This window comes from Sorex araneus, chromosome X (assembly GCF_027595985.1).
Source record: "Sorex araneus isolate mSorAra2 chromosome X, mSorAra2.pri, whole genome shotgun sequence".
NCBI lineage: Eukaryota > Metazoa > Chordata > Mammalia > Eulipotyphla > Soricidae > Sorex > Sorex araneus.
In genome coordinates this window covers 116,987,041-117,007,327 of record NC_073313.1, presented here as the reverse complement: position 1 = coordinate 117,007,327, position 20,287 = coordinate 116,987,041, and the positions used below count along the sequence as shown (strand labels likewise).

Here is a 20,287-nt window from a genome sequence, read left to right as displayed (position 1 = left end):
TCAGAGGTGATGAAGTCTGATGGCAGTCATTCTTAGACAATGTTAACTAGGAAAAGTGGGTGGGAGAGAGGTACTCCAGGCTGCAAGCGCCCTAAATCAGAGATAAAACATGAACTAGGACAAGGAACTCAGTTTGTGTGCTAGGGGTGTAGGGTGATGAGAATTAGCAAGTGACCAGATGCTCACTGAAAGGTTTATATATAACTCCAAAGAGTTTAGCGTTTCATACTGAGAGTGCTAGGGAGGCCTGACATATTTTTAAACATACAAATGACTTCAGAATAACCTTTAAGAATATTACTTGGGCTGCATGTTATAGAGTGAATTGAAGAAGGGTCAGTCTCAAGATTAATGAAGTGATTAAAAGACTGATAGAGTGCTGAAGGCTACAGCGAAAGTATGACATCTGAAGACTAATAAAGAAAGGAGGTGGATTGGCTTTGAAAGTCAGTTGAAGGCTTTAAAATTTGAATGGTTGAAAGAGTGACAAAGTGGGGGAAGAATAAAAGATGAAGCTAAGGTTTCTGGCTTGTATTTAACTTGCGGGGTGACCTGCCATTGAAAGTGCTAGAGAATAAAGGGAAGAGTAAAAACCCAAATCCTGTAGGTAAAATCAGAAGTTAACTTCTGGACTCATTAAAATGGAGGTAATTATGTGCCATAAGACTAGGTATATGGTTGTTGGTCTTGGAAGAGAGGTCTTGACTTTAATAGTAGGTGAATTCTGCTTAGGAGATCTTTTGTACCATAAGGGACTTCTTACCCTCTCGTCTGTTCTCTAAATAAGATAGTTCAATGAAGTAAATAAAATAAGGGCAGAGAGTTACCACAGGGATTAAGAAACTTATGTGTGGGCAACTACCATTTGATCCACATCACTGCATTATGGTCCTCCAAGTACACCAGTACTAAAATAGAGAGCCAGAAAAAATCCCTGAGTACCATGAGGTTGTGGCCCCCAAACCAAGAAATGTATAAAATAAATTATGTAAGACAATCTGGTTAGTGTGTTTTGCCACAATAAAAACAAATTTAAAAGAACCACTGACTTTGTAGATAAAGTACTGAAGAAAGCCTTATGGTAGTGTCATTTAAATATTTACTTTCTACAACATGTATATCTAGGAAAAGGAGGAGACCGTGAATGAGCAGATTTAAGAAGTGGAGAAACAGTAATTAAATCTAGTGGATAGTCTTCAGTGTCATGTTCCAAAGATGCCAACTGAAAAATTAGTGAACGAACTCAGTGGCTTAAATTTATTTGCTATAGTTTCATAGAGATCTTGGTGAATACTTTGGTTTCTGGGATCCATCTACAAAATTTGGATGTACTTCTTCACACTAACCAGCAATTCTTGAACAATAGAATAGTATCTAATAATTTAACTCATTTAGATGCAGCTTCAGATTCCACAGGTTAAAACCTCAATCCTCGGGGCTGGAGCGATAGCACAGCGGGTAGGGCGTTTGCCTTGCACGCGGCCGACCCGGGTTCTAATCCCAGCATCTCATATGGTCCCCTGAGCACCGCCAGGGGTAATTGCTGAGTGAAGAGCCAGGAATAACCCCTGTGCATCGCCGGGTGTGACCCAAAAACCAAAAAAAAAAACCCAAAAAAACCCCTCAATCCTCAATACTGCCCTCCATCCCCATCAGAACCCAGTCATAAGCCCATGATCTGACTATGCTTCTGGTTAGCAGTCTACAAAGTCACCATTCATAGGCCTCCTCCTCCTCAGACTCCAGTCACAAGTCTGTGTTGTTACCTGTACTTCCTCCCCACTGGTTCTAAATCAAAGGTTCCCGGTACCCTCTTCTTCGGGCTGAATAATTTTCTAGAGTGATTTTCAAAATTAAGAAATATTTTCCTTACCAATGTATCATTTTAAGGGCCCTGGGCATGCTGCGTCTTGAGGTGGTGAGAAGGAACGAACTGTCTGTCAATTTTGGGGACCCATAAAATGATACATTTTAGAATATAGATGAACATCCAGATGGAATATATCATATACTAAGGTTCCAGGAAAGGGCATAGAACTTTCATGCCTTCTCCAGTTTTGTTTCTCTCCTGAATCCCATCCTTTTAGAGTTTTATGGAGGTCTCATTATAAAGGCAAGGCAATATTGGTATCTTCTTTTGATATGCTTCGTGTCCTCTTTGTTTCAGTGGTGAAGCTTCTCCTCCCAGGGGGTCCATCCTGCTTTCTTCTAAGGAAGCCTCATTGGAATTCTGCATCTCAATGGTTTTCTGGGCTCTTGAGAAGGGTTCTTTGTGCCAAAGGTTTTTATGCCTTCTGGCTGGTTTAGGTTTCAAGGTATACCCCAACATATATTACAGGGTCCCCCTATCTTCTTGCCTGAAACAGTCTTAATAATGTATTAAGTGTCATGCAATGGTTTATTAGAAAAAGAGTGATCTACCCAAATGAGCAGATAATTCTGCCAGGCATTTCTTTTTTTATGCAACATGATTTATTGCTCATTTAATTTTTTTAATTTTAATGAATCATGTGAGATAGTTACAAGCTTTCATGTTTGGGTTACAATCACACAATGATCAAACCCATCTCTCCACCAGTGCACATCCCCCCCCAACCAGTATCCTTGGTATACTCCCCCATTTCCCACCCTCCCTCTGCCTCCATGATAGACAGTATTCCCCATACTTTCTCTCTCTACTTTTGGGCATTATGGCTTGCAACACAGATAATGAGAGGTCATCATGTTCGGTCCATTATCTACTTTCGGCACACATCTCCCATCCTGACTGATTCCTCCAGCCATAATTTTCTTAGTGATCCCTTCTCTATTCTGCCTTCTCCCCTACACTCATGTAGCAGTCTTCCAGCTATGGGGCAATCCCCCCGGCCCTTGTAGCTATTGTCCTTGGGTGTCAGCCTCATGTGATGTTAATCTGTACTCCACAAATGAGTGCAGTCCTTCTATGTCTGTCCCTCCCTTTCTGACTCATTTCAGTTAACATGATACTCTTCATGTCTATCCATTTATAAGCAAATTTCATGACTTCATCTCTCCTAATAACAGCATAGTATTCCATTGTGTAGATGTACCAAAGTTTCTTTAACCAGTCATTTGTCCTAGGGCACTTGTGTTGTTTCCAGATTTTGGCTATTGTAAACAGTGCTGCAATGAACATATAGGTACAGATGTCATTTCTACTGTGGTTTTTTTATCCTGGGGATATATTCCCAGAGGTGGTATTGAGGGGTCAGATGGAAGCCTGAAGGCAGCAAGATCAAAGAAAGAAGTTGCCTATAAAGGAGCATCCTTAAGATTCACAGCCGACTTGTAGCTCGAAAACTGTGGTGGGATATAGTGAAAAAACTCAATAAAATAAATGCCTCACCAAAATACTTTATTCAGCTAGACTCTCATTCATAACAGAAGGAAAAACACACAGTTTCACAGATAAACAACAACTCAGGAACTTCTTAGACTGCCAGCCATTTCTAATGTTTTAATATTAGCTCCTCCTTGAGCCTTCTGTCTGCCAGAGTCCATAAGTGTGGGAGCCAGTTTCCAGAAGTGCTAAAACTCTTAACTGTTTTCCCCTGGTAAACCTTGACTCATAAAGGGAAAGTTTTGCTTTATCATTTTGATGATTTTTGTCTTTCATTATCTTTTTTCTCTTGCCTTCTTTCCTGAAACTGTATGACACAATTATTATAGATGCAGTTAACAAAAGTTCTCAGTCATTACTGTGTATTCAATAAATCACACTAATACTGTTTTGTGGCTTGAAGATAAACAAAGGCTAGGACTCTGCCCTTTAGGAGTGGACGACTGGACATGATCAAATGTCCATGAGATAAGACAGACTGGTCAAACTGTAAGAGAAAGTTCAACATTTTTCAGTAGAAATCCACAAGGATAGATTGTTTGTGCTTGGAGGATGTTTGGGGACCTTAAAAAATGGATGTGATTTTAATGACTGCTCTTGTGTTGGAAGAAGCAGGTGTATCAAAGTTTAACCCAGAATTAGAAAACCAGGGCTAAGGAAGTGGGAGTACATTGGAAATGAGGAAAAAAAAGTTACTGTTGTATGTCAATTTAAACTCAAAGGTTTCATTCCATTGACACTTAATGGCCAATCAATTGCAAAACAGGATGATGTGGGGGTCAGGGAAAGGTGGACTTTATTGAGAATAAAACTATAGGCAGGAAGATGGTAGACTCATGCCTCATGTGATCAAAGCAACAGTCTTGTTTGAATGATCACAAGAAAATATTTTAACTTTTTTTTTTTTTGCTTTTTTTTTGGGGGGTCACACCCAGCGATGCTCAGGGGTTACTCCTGGCTTTTGCACTCAGGAATTACTCCTGGCGGTGCTTGGGGGACCATATGGGATGCCGGGGATCGAACCCGGGTCGGCCCTGTGCAAGGCAAACGCCCTACCCGCTGTGCTATCGCTCCGGCCCCACAAGAAAATATTTTAAAGGAAAAATACAGGGAAGAAAAGGTGGGCTACAGACCAGAAGGTACCAGAGTGAACAACAAAATCCTTTAATAGTCTGTTGGGGGAAAGAGTTTTGCAATAGTGTCCAGACTAGCAGAGTTTGTTTTTCTAATTTCTTTGGACTGATTCACCAATGTGTTGCTGGATATGCTCTTCTAGAGTGGTATTTAATTCAAAATTAATGAAAATTAATTCAGAACTAATTTTTTACCTTAACTTTTAAATTTTTGGATGATTTGGGGCCACACCCAGTGGTGCTCAGGGCTTACTCATGGCTCTATGTTCAGGGATCATTTCTGGCAGTAATTGGTGGATCATAAGTTTTGGCAAGGATCAAACCAGGATTGGCTATATGCAAGGCAAGCACCTTAACCCTAGTACTACTGTGGGATTGGTGCTCAAGGGCTCCTCTGGGGTCCATGTGGTTCTCGAGATTGAACCCAGTCCTTCTGCATTCAAAGCATGTGCTCTAGTTCATTGAGCGATCTCTAGTCCTCCTTGATAGTTATTTAGAATTGGGAAGCTTCCTAATTTCTCTACACACCTTTTCATACTCAAATCAATTAACCCTGGTATAGTGGCCACTGCTGACTGATATCTAAGAGAATTATCAGAAGCCATTTTGCATATCTACATGAAATTCTTTGCTTTCTTATAAGCCACTTATGACACATTATTTTTAATGAATTTTTTAGGTGGGGGGAGCACAACCAGTAGTACTCAGGAGTTCTTCTTGGAAGTTCTATGGAACCATGCTGAACACCAGGAATTTGTATCCGTGAGCATATGTTTGCAGCACAGGGGCTCTAAATCCTACAGTATTCCTCCAGACTCTTACTCTTTTTTTAACTTTGCTTCCACTTTCTAGGCTATTTCTTTTTTCCCTATGTTATTTAAACACCATGGTTTACAAAGATTTTCATGATGATTTGTTACAGGCAATCAATATTCCAACACCAATCCCACCACCACTGTCATCTTCCTTCCACCTGTCCCCATTTTCCCAACCACCCCTCAAACCTCCCCCCATAGCAGGCCCGCAATTCTTTATCTTGTATTGCTTATTACCTTTAAATAGCTAATGTATCACTGTATCACTATCATCCCGTTGTTCATTGATTTACTCGAGCAAGCTCCAGTAATGTCTCCATTCGTCCAAACCCTGAGATTTTAGCAGCCTCTCCTTACTCGTTTTCCCCAATGTTTGGAGGCTCTTTTCAGGGTCAGGGAAATAAGGCCTGTTATTGTTACTGTATTTGGCATATCAAATATGCCACGGGGAGCTTGTCAGGCTCTTCCAAATAGCTAATGAAATAATAAAAATAAAAATGTTTCCGTAGAAATAATGTGCAAAAATTGTTTTATCTCACCATGGGAACATGGGAACATGGGAACATTGTCTGAGGTTAGCTTCTATTGCAAGTTAATCCTTTGTATTAATGTTTGGTTAGTCAACATTTGTTGACTTCTTTGTTACATCCCTTCCAATCTGGTGTTCTATTACTGGGATGTCAGTGTAGCAGAGTCAGGACATGTCCTGTGCTCCAGAAAATACAAAATGTTAGGAATGTATCCTGCTATGCTGTACAGAAAATCCAGAATGTTTAACTGGGTATGGCTTCCGGGTCTTCCAGAAGTATAAAGAGGTGGTGGGACTCCACCCCAACTCCAAGAAGGTCTAGTATACTGTTCCTTAAAATCTTTTGCTGATCTATCAGAATACTGGTAATGAAGTAAATTTTAATTTTCTTTTTGACTAAATTCAGGATCAGCTTCTGAGTTTTCTGTTCATGTCTATAAAAGTCACTATATGTCACTCATCCATATCAGAACTCTATCCCCTCCCACTTTTTTTCCCTTTAAACTCCCTAGCAGTGCTTGGTTCAGTGTTGGGGGCCATCAGGGCTATACCTAGTGGTGCTGAAAGGGAAGGGTGGAGTATGTGGTATTGGGAATTGAACTCGGGGCCTCTGTTTACAAACATTTACTCCAGTACTTTGAGCTATTTCCTGGTGCCCAGTTCCCCTTTTAAATTTTTATTTAATTTTTTTCTCCCTTTCCTCTGTTGATGTTATTGCAATTATGGTTGTGGTGCTTACACATTTTTTGTGGTACTTTCTGGGATTTATACATCAGTTTACAGGGCTCACATCGATTTATGGAGCTCATGGGGCAAGGAGGAGATGGTCATATTCTTTAGTTGTGCTGCCTGCACATACTATAGTTGTGTTCAACAGAGATCACTGTGGTGCTTACACATATGCTCATGCTGGGTTGTATTCTCAGTCAAAAGTTCTTGCCTATCTCTTTTTCAGTTGCAGTGCTTGGAGTTAAGAGTGCTCCCACCATTTAGTTTCAGTGCTTGTACATACCTAGCTGTGGTCTGGCTGGAAATTGCTTTTGGAACTGGTTATATCAGACAGCAGAACTCCTGGATTGTATTCCACATATGTGGTAGTAATGGGTATTGAACTCATGCTCTCACCCTTGCCCATCAGGAGCTTTAGCTATTGCACCATTTCCTAGCCACCCCCACCCTTCATTGGTTCTTCGCAGCACTGTTCTGAGGCCTGGGAGCAACACCCAACAATATTCAGTGAACCTGAGAGTTCAGTGCTAGATTTTGGTGCTAATATAATGCTGAGGCTCAGGGGTCTTAAGGGGCCATACAATACCAGGGATTGAACTCCAGCTTTCTCATACATGCAAGGCATTTGTTACAGCAATTCATCTATTTTATTTACCTCTCCCATCCCTCTTAAAATAAGTATTTGTAGTTCTTTTATTGTTGTTGTTGGGGAGGAAGGATGGCCACACCTAGTAGTGCTCAGGGGTTACTCCATGTTTAGAGCTCAGGGGTTCTATCTGAGTGGAACTTGAGGGACCATGCAATGTTCGATGCTAAATCTGGAACTCCTACATGCTAAAAATTTTCTTTGTATGTTTGGTTGATTGGTTTGGGGGCCACAACAGGAGATGCTCAGGGTTACTCTTGGATCTGCACTCAGGAAATACTCTCAGTGGGCTCACGGGACAATATGGGATGCTGGGGATTAAATCAGGTTGGTTTAATGCAAGGCAAATGCTCTACCTGCTGTAGTATCTATCACTCTTGCTCCAAAAAGCACATTTTATTTATCTCCCCAGTCTGTATTTTGTGACTTCTTATCCAGAAATAAAGTTCATTGATAGTATAAACTTAATATACATATTATCACTGTAGCACTGTTGTCCTGTTGTTCATCGATTTGCTCGAGCGGGCACCAGTAATGTCCCTATTGTGACCTGTTGTTACTTTTTTTGGCATATCGAATATGCCACAGATAGCTTGCCCGGCTCTGCTATGCGGGCGGGATACTCTCGGTAACTTGCCAGGATCTCCAAGAGGGATGGAGGAATCAAACCCGGGTCAGCCGCGTGCAAGGCAAACGCCCTACCCGCTGTGCTATCACTCCAGTCCACTATACATATTATAATATATAATAGCAAAATATAGTGATATAATAGGTTATGTAAGTGTAATATTATAACATTACAATAGTAGTATAATAATAGAATAGTTTACACAGTATGTTTTTAGAGTTATATAGTTACTTGGGATGTAACTATGAGAGAATACACTATACTAGGAAATGGAATGAAGTAATTTATGTTTGTAGCTACCACTGAAGAATGAGTTTGAGTTTATGAGAAGATAATTCTGTTTAAAAATCCCAGGAAAAAGAAAAGTTGGTGATGTATGTGGACCATAAAATAAAAATGTTAGAGTAAGTAATAATGAGCTATATTTGTTTTGTATATGATAAGAGAAATAAGAAAATAGTTAAAATTGAGAAAACATGCCAGTAAAAAATTACACACTGTCCAAAGGGGGAAATGAGGAAGTATGATATTCTTACAACTATCCAGGGCCATAGTTGTAATTAGCAACAAAATAATTCTTAATGTTGTGATGTGGGACAGGTAACTGTGTTTCACAAAAGGCATATCTTGTATTCTTAAGTTCTATCCCCTGTTGAGATATATTTTAAGTTCTCTAAACTTATAGATCTTGAAAGCTATTTATGTCTCTGGGTAATAACAAAAATAAGAACAATACAAGAAGCTTCAAAGAAGTTGGATGATATAACTCTACACAAAGATTAAACAACATGCAATCCCCAAATACTTTCAAAAAAAAAGCACAGATTATTTTTAGCTTAAAAAATATTAAAGGGATATGGAGAGATATCTCTGTTGACTAAATACATGCTGTGCCTGCAGGAGACCCCAGTTCTATTCCCAGCACCACATGGTTGGTCCCCCAGGCCTCTCTGGGAAGGACCAACAAGCATGCCAGGTGAGGCCCATAAACAAACAGAACCCTAAAACAGCATGTTTTATGATCCCCTCAAGAACCACCAGGTCTCTGAACACAGAACCAGGAGTAAGTCCTGAGTACAACTGAGTGTGGCTCAAAACCCCTATAAAAGAAAAAACATCAAAAAACTAAAAATCAGTTAAGGTTTACAACAGTGTGATTCAGTGTTAAAGCTCACAGGCATGAGACCCTGAAATCAATCCACGATATTAATCCACAAATAAAATAAATAAAAATGCATTATGTGACAACTTTTAACAGCTGAAGCATTAAAAATAACGTTGATAGGGGCTGGAGTGATAGCACAGCGGGTAGGGCATTTGCCTTGCACGCAGCTGACCCAGGTTCAATTCCCAGCATCCCATATGGTCCCTTGAGCACTGCCAGGAGTAATTCCTGATTACAGAGCCAAGAGTAACCCCTGTGCATCGCCAGGTGTGACCCAAAAAGAAAAATAAATAACGGTGATAGAGAAAGGATCACTAAGAAAACGATGCCTGGAGTAATCAGTCAGGATGGGAGATGTGTGCTGAAAGTAGATAATGGACCAAACATGATGGCCTCTCAGTGTCTGTGTTGCAAGCCATAATGCCCAAAAGTAGAGAGAGAGAGTATGGGGAATACTGTCTGCCATGGTGGCAGGGGGAGGGTGGGAAAGCGGGGGTATACCCGGGATATCGATGGTGGAGAATGTGCACTGGTGGAGGGATGGGTGTTTGATCATTGTGAGATTGTAACCCAAACATGAAAGCTTGTAACTATCTCACAGTGATTCAATAAAATTAAAAAAAATAACATTGATATATACATTTTGCCAACGAATTTAGTATTTTGTTTGAAATTTATTAAAAGATATAGACAACTTTTAATGCATTTCAAATCTTCTATGACAGTTTTGCAGAGGTTTCATTGAATTTACAATAATCCCTCTAAAATCCCTTTTAATAAATAGGTGTTTGATAATGCTTTAATATATGTAGCAGAGAATTAGTATACCATTTAATTTTGAGACAATGTCTTAAATTGATTCAGGCTTCTGGCACCCTGAATATTTTGTCCTAACTTATTGGACTTTTTTAAAACTTTCTATCAAAGCTACCTAGTGCTAATAGACAAGGAGTGTTTGTCGTAATTATTTGTGGTGAGATAGTCTTTCAAAAAGAACATGCCTTTTCTCTGGGTTATGTGGCAATTTTTTGTTGTGGGGGATTGCTCTACATATTCCACAACTCTGGCCTTTGTGTACCAAATGCTAGTGGTTTATTTCAATAAGTGAGTTGCAAAAACATCACAATACATTTTCAAAATGCACCCTGGGGAGTGATAATTGCTGACTCATTGGCATAACCGGTCTATGAGTACCTTTATTTCTCAAAACAACTTTCACAAATTTAAGTCATGATTTAAAACTTAAATTCCTGCCCTATGTTGTCTTATATGGAGACTCCTCAGTGTAACTGTTATGGGCTGAATTATTTTCACTCTAAATCCAGATGTTAAAGTTATCCTCTTCAGACGCCAGACAAATTATCAAATAAACATGAGGCAAACTGATAGGAGAAAAGGTAAGGAGAAATTTGTTGGTAACATTGATACCTCCTATACACATGGAAAAGAACAGAAAATTGGAGTAAGTGTACCACATGGTCTTAGACATCATCTTAAATAGCTTTGCAGATACAGAGAACACTGGGAAGAAGAAAGGGGTGATTAGGGAAGTGAACAGAGAGGACGCCATAAACAAAGGCTGAAGATTTGCCTTTTCCATTGATTAGTTCTTTCCTGGCAGATGCCTTAATGGGAAATATTTACATGTAATAATATTAACATGTTTACATATTTATAATAGTTACATGCTTACATGTAAATATCTCTCAAAAGTAACTTTATGCTACCTTTGGGCCTATCCCATGTTACTAAGCTTTTATGGAAAATACATTTGGGAGGGCAGCTATATACTCCCCTGGTGTCTAAAATTCCCAGTATTGAACATGACTACATGTGAACATAACGTATTTTAGGATAGGCCCTTATCCATTATGACTGATGTCCCATTAGAAAAAAAAGAGATTAGACATAGTAGGAAGACTGTATGAATACAAAAGTAGACCTCTAAAGGTGAGTGGGCACAGAATAAACCAATTTTATGATATCTTGATCTTGGTTTTTCTGTCTCCAGAGTTGCAGGACATTGTATCTTTGAATTTTAACTCATCTACTCAATAGTACTTTATTATGGCATCTCCAAGAAATTATTATAGTGACTGCCAGATACCAATTTTGTATGATCTTCCTCAAGGTGTACCAAGGTATCAAAGTGATTCAGTGGTTGTAGTTCAGATTTTTAAGGTTAGAATTCTGACTCATCTACTTATTTATTCATTGTGAGCTTGGAAACTTGAATCCGTTTTGCCTAAACTGTTTCTTAATCTATAAAAAGGAGAGATAATATTATCTTCTACATTAGTTTGTTGTGAGTTTGGGGTGAAAAAAAGAATATAAAGTTCCTGACATCAAAAAGAATTTTATAAATAACTTGCTTTTCATCTGCCTCCACTTTCTTAAGATAGGAATCATTGAACACTTGGGCAATTAACCTTTATTGTGGTAATTTTAGAAAGTCAGGTTGGTGGATAGGGTAGTTTCGGAACAATTGGGCACTTCCAATACCTCTATTAACAATAATGTGCCTGCATTCATTGTCGTTTACAGAGAATCTTATATTCATCTAGAGATGATTCACTAGTATTAACTCTAATTGTGGCTTGGGGGATATTTGTCTTCCTTGTTTAGCTTCTTTTAAGGCATAGGAAACCTGTCCCTTAGAAATATGCTAGGATAAGTCTTTCCTTTTGAGGGTTCTATAGCATTATAGCTATAAGCTATATCATTGCTTATAGCATCATAGCTTTATTCATTTTGTTTCTTATGCTATAGAGCATGTCTAGTTGTTTGAGGTCTGTTATTATTGCACATCATTAATGGGTTTTGAATGGTTCTTGGTGCTGGGTTCTGTTACTTATATTTTACAGATTAGAATAAAGTACTTGGTTTCACAAAATTTAGTGGTAGAGTTAGAATTTGTGGTTAATCTATCTGTAAAATCCATTATCTTATTTTATCTATTTGGTGTGTCTTCCCTGATAATAGAAAGGTTATATCATCTGAAATATTGTAGGGGGAGTGTTGCCCAAAAACATGAGAAGGAGCAGGAGTATGAAGCATGTTGCAGCAAATTGTGTGACTTTATTGTTCCTTATGACTGAGTTGTATTTCATTGTATATATACCATAGTTTCTCAATCCAGTCATGAGTTCACAGACACTTGGGTTGTCTTCTTTCCTCTAAGGAAACTTTTTTTGATCATTTTTAGCATATTATTCATAACAAGCAATGCAAAATAAATTATTTTTTAATTGAACCACCGTGAGACACAGTTACAAAGCTTTAATGTTTGAGATTCAGCCGTACAACGATCGAGCACCTATTCCTCCACCAGTGCAAACTGCACCACCAATGTTTCCATTATCGACCACACTCCATCCCAGTCCTCACCTTGCCTCTATGGCAGACAATGGTTCAGATACTCTCTCTCTACTTTTGGGAGTTATAGTTTGCTCGAATTTTCCCATCACCATTCAAGCCTGCTTTCCAGGAACAGATGCTAGATCATTTATTTTCCATTGCTCATTTTGCATATCATGAGAGGTGAAATTCTAAGATTATAAATGGTTGGGTTCCAAAGACATCTCTGTAGGGAGCTATTGCATTTTGGGATTCAGCTGGGAGTTTCTGGGCCTGGGCTGTTGGTGTGGCAAGATGGTACCCAGAGGCAGGTTGTGGCGTGACATCCAGCATCAAGAGCAGGTGGGAACCCGGGGTGAGACTGCCTGGCTCCATGCTGTTTGGAGACTTAGTCCTGGAACCCACATACCTGGGCCTTGCTTGTGTAAGCTCATGGTTGCTGGGTTTCCATCTGGAGGAAGTGGGAAGACTGCACCTGCTCCATCTGGAGTGCCCTGGTGAAATCGGTTCGGTATGGGGCCTGGAGATATCTCCAGTGCTGGGGTGCCCTCTGGGACTTGCTGCTGGTGTGTGTGCCAAGACAGCGCATTGAGCTACAAAATAAATTATTTAGGTCCTGCTTTGAAGGCAGGGTTTGAGGGGCAGGGTGGAAATATTCAAAATATGGTGGTAGGTAAGTGTAATGATTATGGGATTGGAGTTGGAATATTAAATATAACAAATTATTCATGAAAAAATGCTCTGCATCACTTATCATCAGGGAGATGCAGATCAAAACAACCATGAGAGGGGCTGGAGCAATAGCACAGTGGTAGGGTGTTTGCCTTGCACGTGGTCGACCCGGGTTTGATTCCCAGCATACCATATGGTCCCCTGAGCACCGCCAGGAGTAATTCCTGAGTGCAGAGCCAGGAGTAACCCCTGTGATTGACAGGTGTGACCCAAAAAGCAAAAAAAATAACCATGAGACACCACCTTACACCACAGAGAACGGCACACATCCAAAAGAAGAAAAGCAACCGCTGTTGGAGAGGATGTGGGGAGAAAGGGACCCTTCTACACTGCTGGTGGGAATGCCAACTGGCCCAGACCCTTTGGAAAACAATATGGACGCCTCTCAAAAAATTAGAATTGAGCCTCCACTTGATCCAGCAATACCACTTCTGGGAATATATCCTGGAGAAGCAAAAAAAGTATAGTTGAAAAGACATCTGCACTTATATGTTCATCGCAGCACTGTTTACAATAGCCAGAGTCTGAAAAAACCCGAGTGCCCGAGAACAGATGACTGGTTAAAGAAACTTTGGTACATCTATACAATGGAACACTATGCAGCTGTTAGAAAAGATGAAGTAGTGAACTTTGCATATATGTGGATCAACATGGAAAGTATCATGCTAAGTGAAATGAGCCAAAAAGAGAGGGACAGATATAGAAAGATTGCACTCATCTGTGGAATATAAAATAACAGAGTAGGAGACTAACAGACACCCAAGAATAGTATATATAAAACCAGGAGGTTGGCTCCATAGCTTGGAAGCTGGCCTCACATGCTGGGGGAAAGGCATCCCAGATAGAGAAGGGAACACCAACTAAAATGTGATTGGAGATCCCACACGGGAAGGGAGATGCGTGCTGAAAGTAGACTAGAGACTGAACATGATGACCATTCATTACCCCTATTGCAAACCACAACACCCAAAAGGAGAGAGAGAGAACAAATTGGAATGCCCTGCCTCAGAGGCGGGGTGGGGTGGGGAGAATGGGATTGGGGGGTGGGAGAGATACTGGGTTCATTGGTGGTAGAGAATGGACACTGGTGGAGGATTGGGCTCTCAAACACTGTATGAGGGGAACACAAGCTCGAAAATGTGTAAATCTGTAACGGTACCCTCACAGTGACTCACTAATTGAAAAATAAATAAATTTTGAAAATAAATATAACAAATTATTGTGAACAACTTTTAAAAATTTAATTTAAAAATTAGCTGTCAGAATCTATGGAATCAACAAAAGCAGTACTGAGGGAAATTGGTAGTAATACAAGACTCAATCATGAAAAAGAGAAATATCTCAAATGTACAATCTAACCATGTATCTAAAAAATCTTGAAGAAGAACAACACCAAAAACCAGTAGCAGGAAATGTAATAAAAATTAAGACTGAAGTTATAAGTATAATGGAAAAGATCAATTATTTAGAGAGCTGACTCAAAAATATTAGTTCATGGGCATTTGGGTTGGATAAAGAAACTGTTACATGTACAATGGAATACTGCTCCACCATAAGAAATAAGAAAGTCATGTAATTTGCTGCAATGTCAAAAAATCTGGAGAGTATCATGTTGATTGAAATCAGGAGAGGAACTGATTCAGAATCATTTCTCTTAGATGTGGCATATAAGGAAACTTTGTAGGGTAGGAAAAAGTCTGCCAGAGAAGTAGGCTGGAGGCGGGAGGAGGAGGGAAACTGAGAGACGTTGTGGTAGGAAATATACACTGGTGAAGGGGTGGGTGTTGGAACATTGTCTGAAACCCAATGATGAACAACTTTGTAACTGTGTATCTCATGGTGATTCGATTTTTTTAAAGAAGACAAAAAATAAGGAAACTTCATAGGAGACTATCAAATGCCCAAAAGCAATAGAATTGAAGAGCAAGAGAACTGGCCATCAGTGGGAAGCTTGCCACTGTGGCAGAGGTTGGGGAGTACATTAGGGAAGGGAATATTAGGACAATGGGAGTGGGGAAAATAGCCCGCTATAGAGTCAGGCTGGGTTCTGGAAGGGAAATGGGTTATAGATGGAGGGTAGTGGGCATTGGTGATGGGATTGGTGCTGGAACAATATATGCATGAAACTCCATATAGCCTCTCCGTATCTATATTGTAAACCACAATGCCCCAAAATAGAAAGTATGGGGAAAATTGTCTGTCATAGAGGCAAGAGTAGGGGTTGGGATGGTGGAGGATACTGGGGATATTGGTGGTGGAAAATGTACACTGGTGGAGGGATGGATGTTTGATCATTGTGTGACCGAAACTCAAACATGCAAGCTTTGTAAGTGTTGTTCTTGGTGATTGAATAAAAACAGTAGTAGTAATAAAAAATAAAAGAAACTCAATCATAAATATCATTGTAACATTTAATTCAACGTGATTTGGTTAAAAATAAAAAATAGAGGGGCTGGAGCAATAGCACAGCGGGTAGGGCGTTTGCCTTGAATGCAGCCGACCCGGGTTCGATTGCCAGCATCCCATATGGTCCCCTGAGCACAGCCAGGGGTGATTCCTGAGTGCAGAGCCAGGAGTAACCCCTGTGCATTGCCAGGTGTGACCCAAAAAGCAAAAAAAAATTTAAAAAATAAAATAAAAATAGAGAACCAACTCTTTGAAAGGATAAATAAATTGATAAACCTTGCAAGAGTCACAAGAAAAAAAGAGAGAAAATTCTAACAAACATAACCAGAAATGAAATGATAGGTTATTACAATATATATCACAGATACACGAAGGAAAATATGAAATTACTGTGATTATTTGTATGTCAATAAATTGCAAAATGAAAGAAATGGACAAATAATTAAAATTATTAAACCTTCCAAGATTGAATCCTGATTCAATAAATAGAAAATAGTAATATACTGATTACAAGCATATAACTAAAATAGTAATAGAAAAATCCTCTCCACCCCACAAATTAAAGCTGAGATCAAGATGACTTAACTTGTGAATTCTACAAAATCTTCACAGGTGATCTAATACCTATCTTTCTCAAGGAGCTAAAGAATGGGGCTGGAGCGATAGCACAGCAGGTAGGGCATTTGCCTTGCACGCAGACAACCGAGGTTCAAATCCCAGCATCCCATATGATCCCCTGAGCACCGCCAGGGGTAATTCCTGAGTGCATGAGCCAGGAGTGACCCCTGTGCATCACCGGGTGTGACCCAAAAAGCAAAAAAAAAAAAAAAAAAAAAAAAGATTAAAAAAAGAAGCTAAAGAATGCTTCCAAGTACATTTTATTTTTTTTAATTTTTAATTAGTGAATCACCATGAGGGTACAGTTACAGATTTATACATTTTTGTGCTCATGTTTCCCCTATACAAAGTTCGAGAACCCATCCCTTCACCAGTGCCCATTTTCTACCACCAGTAAACCCAACATCCCTCCCACCCTCCCCAGTCCCGTCTCCCCCCACCCCACACTGCCACTATGGCAGGGTATTCCCTTCTGTTCTCTCTCTCTGATTAGGTGTTGTGGTTTGAAATAAAGGTGTTGAGTGGCCATTGTGTTCAGTCTCCAGTCTACATTCGGCACGCATCACCCTTCCCTCGCATGACCTCCGACCATATTTTACTTGGTGTTCCCTTCTCTGAGCTGCCCAGAATGAGAGACCAGCCTCCAAGCCATGGAGTCGACTTCCTGGTGCTTCCACGTACATTTTATTATGTCAACTTTTTCTCCTGATACCAAAAGCAGACAGGACCATCACACTCAAAATTTAAACTGATGACTAATATCAACATAGATGCAAAAATTCTCAACAAACTCTTAGCAAACTAAATTTAACAATATATTAAGGGAATTATATAACAAACCAGTTGAATTTTATTTCAGAATTTATTTTTTTAATTGCCTTTAATTTCAGAATTTTAATGATGGTTCAACATATACAAATCAGTAAATGTAATACAATATATCATCATAAAGATAATGAGCCAAGGGTATATCTCAAAGTACTGGAATACACGCTTTGGTCATGGCAGCTCTGAATTTGATCCTCACCACTACACAGTCCCTCAAGAATCACCAAGAATGGACACCAAGCACCACTGAGTGTGCTCACCACCCTCTCTCCCCCCAGAGAAAGACAAAATCTGTATTTGACAAGGTTCTCAACATCCATTCATGATTTTAAAAAAACTCAGTAAAATTGGTGTAGAAGAAGATTCCGAAACATGATAAAGGCCATTTATAGCAAACCCACAACTAAGATCATAGTCAATGATGAAATACTAAAATGCTTTCCTCTAAGATCAGGTATCTGACTAAGTTACCAATCTCACTGTCATTCAACCTAATATTGGAAGTTCTTACCAGAAAAGTCAGATAAGAGAAAGAATTTAAAGTAAATTTTTGATAAAACAAGAAGTAAATGTTTTCATTATTTGTAGATGACATCGTAATGTGCATAGAAAATCCTAGAAAATTCACTAAAATATATTAGAAATAGTAGATCAGTATAGTAAATTAGAATCCTACCCAAACTAGAGGGGAGTGGCTACATTCATATACATATCCAATGAAATAGAAGCAAAAGAAATAAAGGAAGCAATCTATCAACCATCTTAAAAATAATTGCATATGTGGAGGGATGGGTGTTTGATCGTTGTGTGATTGTAACCGAAACATGAAAGCTCGTATCTCATGGTGATTTAATAAATTTTTTTAAAAAAATTACATACCTAGGAAATAAATTTAAAAGAGGTGAAAGACCTGTTCAGTGAAAGTTGTTAATCATTACAAGAAATGACACAGGCCTGAATGGTTGTGAAACAGATCACAGTAGTGGAAGCTGAAGTGATCAGAGTTTGGGCTAACAGCAGCAGCTTAGAAAGCTTTACCTGGCAGGCTTGGTGAAATCTATGGTGAAAATTGCCAGCCAGAGAACTGGAGCCTGGTAGGAAGTGGCAGTGCTTAACGCCAAAGAAGCCAGGAGCGTAGTATCTACAAAGGCTTTATGAAGAGAAAGATAAATGGTAAATCAGAAGTCATGGAAAGAAATCATATAATGATGACTTATATTACAGTGTACCAGCATTCTCTGAAGAATAAGTCAATAGAAGCCTGCCTTGTGGATGCCATGCATACATATATCAAGCATGGATATCTAAAGCATCTGCCCTGCTCCAAATCACTGAGAACTGTGAGTGAAGCAGCTCAACTGTACATTCACTGATTGAGACCAGTAGAACTTGTGACAGGCATTTGCTGTTCATATAAAACTAAAGGAGGGATGAAACAAACATTCATTTTGGAAGGAGGTCAGGACTGAACATCACACGTGAAAAGGGAAGGGCTGCTAGATGTCAGGGTTTGGCTCCACCCAGCTATGGTCCCTAAAAACTAAAGAAAGTCCAAGCTGATATTGGGGCTCTGAATTGAAATTGGGAGGACATTTTGATACCCAGGTCAGGATTGAACCCCATTCAGCTTCACTCCATGTATGCACACTTCTTCACCTCTTCATAACTCACCATAAACATACAAAAACATCCTAACTGTAGGCAACTAACTACAGAACAGACAAGAAAAGACACCAAACTGCAAAGGTCACAATGGTAAATGTAACACAGAAGCCAAACAGGCTTAGGGACTGAAGATGCTAGCCCAGATGGCCCAACCAGTAATAATGAGCTATATAACAGATGCAGAGGACAGCATCAGTGAGATCCAAGTTGAAGCACAGAAAACCTCCAGATAACAGAAGATGGAAAAGTGCTTCAAAATAAACCAACAAATGATATAAGAAAGCTTTGGGATGAATTCAAGAGTAACAGAATAAGAATGACTGAGGCCCTAGAACAGCAGGAAGAAAATCCTGATGAAGAAGCAACTGTCAAATCCATCATTGCTGAGAATTTGCCAGAGCTGAAGAGTCCATGTACCTAGATACAGAAGACCCAAAGGATACTAAAAAAAATCCAAATAAAAATACTCCAGGACACATCCTAATCAGAATGACATAAACCATAGATGCAGATAGATACTGAAAGCAGCAAGATCAAAGAAGGAAGTTACATACAAAGGAGTATCCTGACACCCAAGGACAGTAGATACAAGGGCCAGGAGGATTGCCCCATAGCTGTAAGACTGCTTCACGAATGAAGGGGAGAAGGCAGATGGAATAGAGAAGGGATCACTAAGAATATGATGGTTGGAGGAACCAGTTGGGATGGGAGATGCATGCCGAAAGTAGATAATGGACCAAACATGATGACCTCTCAGTGTCTGTGTTGCAAGCCATAATGCCCAAAAAGTAGAGAGAGAGTATGGGGAATATAGTCTGCCATGGAGGCAGGGGGAGGGTGAGGAAGGGGGAGTATACCGGGGATATTGGTGGTGGGGAATGTGTACTGGTGGAGGGATGGGTGTTTGATCATTGTGAGATTGTAACCCAAACATGAAAGCTTGTAACTATCTCATGGTGATTCAATAAAATTAAAAAAAAAAAGATTTAGAGCAGACTTATCAGATGAGACCCTCTGGGCCCAAAGAAAGTGGAGGGATATAGTGAAAAAAAAAAAAGAAGTGAAATGAATGCCTCACCAAGAATACTTTACCCAATCAGACTCTCATTCAGATTTGAAGGAATAATACACAACTTCATGGACAAACAGCTCAGGAACTTCACAGACTCAAAACCATGATTATAAGAACTAAATGGTCTACTTTATAAAACATAACCCCACAAACACCAAACTCCTGCAGAAAGATAGCACAGTACCCCATAACAATAATTGCTTTCAGTATCAAAGGGCCAAATGCATCAGATAGGTGACACAGAGTGGCAGGATGGATTAGAAAATAGAACCCAACACTCTGCTTTCTTCAAGAAACACATTTGAACAGTCACAGAAAACACAGACTCAAAATCAAAGGCTGGAAAAACAGTTCTTCAACCAAACAATTCCCTCAAAAAGGCCAGAGTGGCCAGATTAATACCAGATGAAATAGACTTCAGAGTGAAGAAGGTTATGGGACAGTGAAGCTCATTTCTTAATAATCTAGGGATCTGTAAATAAGGAAGAGCTCACATACCTAAATGTATAAACCTAATAAGGGGTGAGCAAAATAATTAAGACAACTGCTAATAGACTTGAAGAAAGACATTGATTGATACCAACAAAATAGTAGTTGGAGATT

General features: G+C 39.5%; 1 protein-coding gene across 4 annotated transcripts in view; it reads left to right on the top strand.

The window, feature by feature from the left end:
* KLHL13 (kelch like family member 13) overlaps positions 1–20,287 on the top strand; it is a 262,857-nt gene that overhangs the window by 60,652 nt on the left and 181,918 nt on the right. The gene's annotated exons all lie outside the window — the stretch shown is intronic.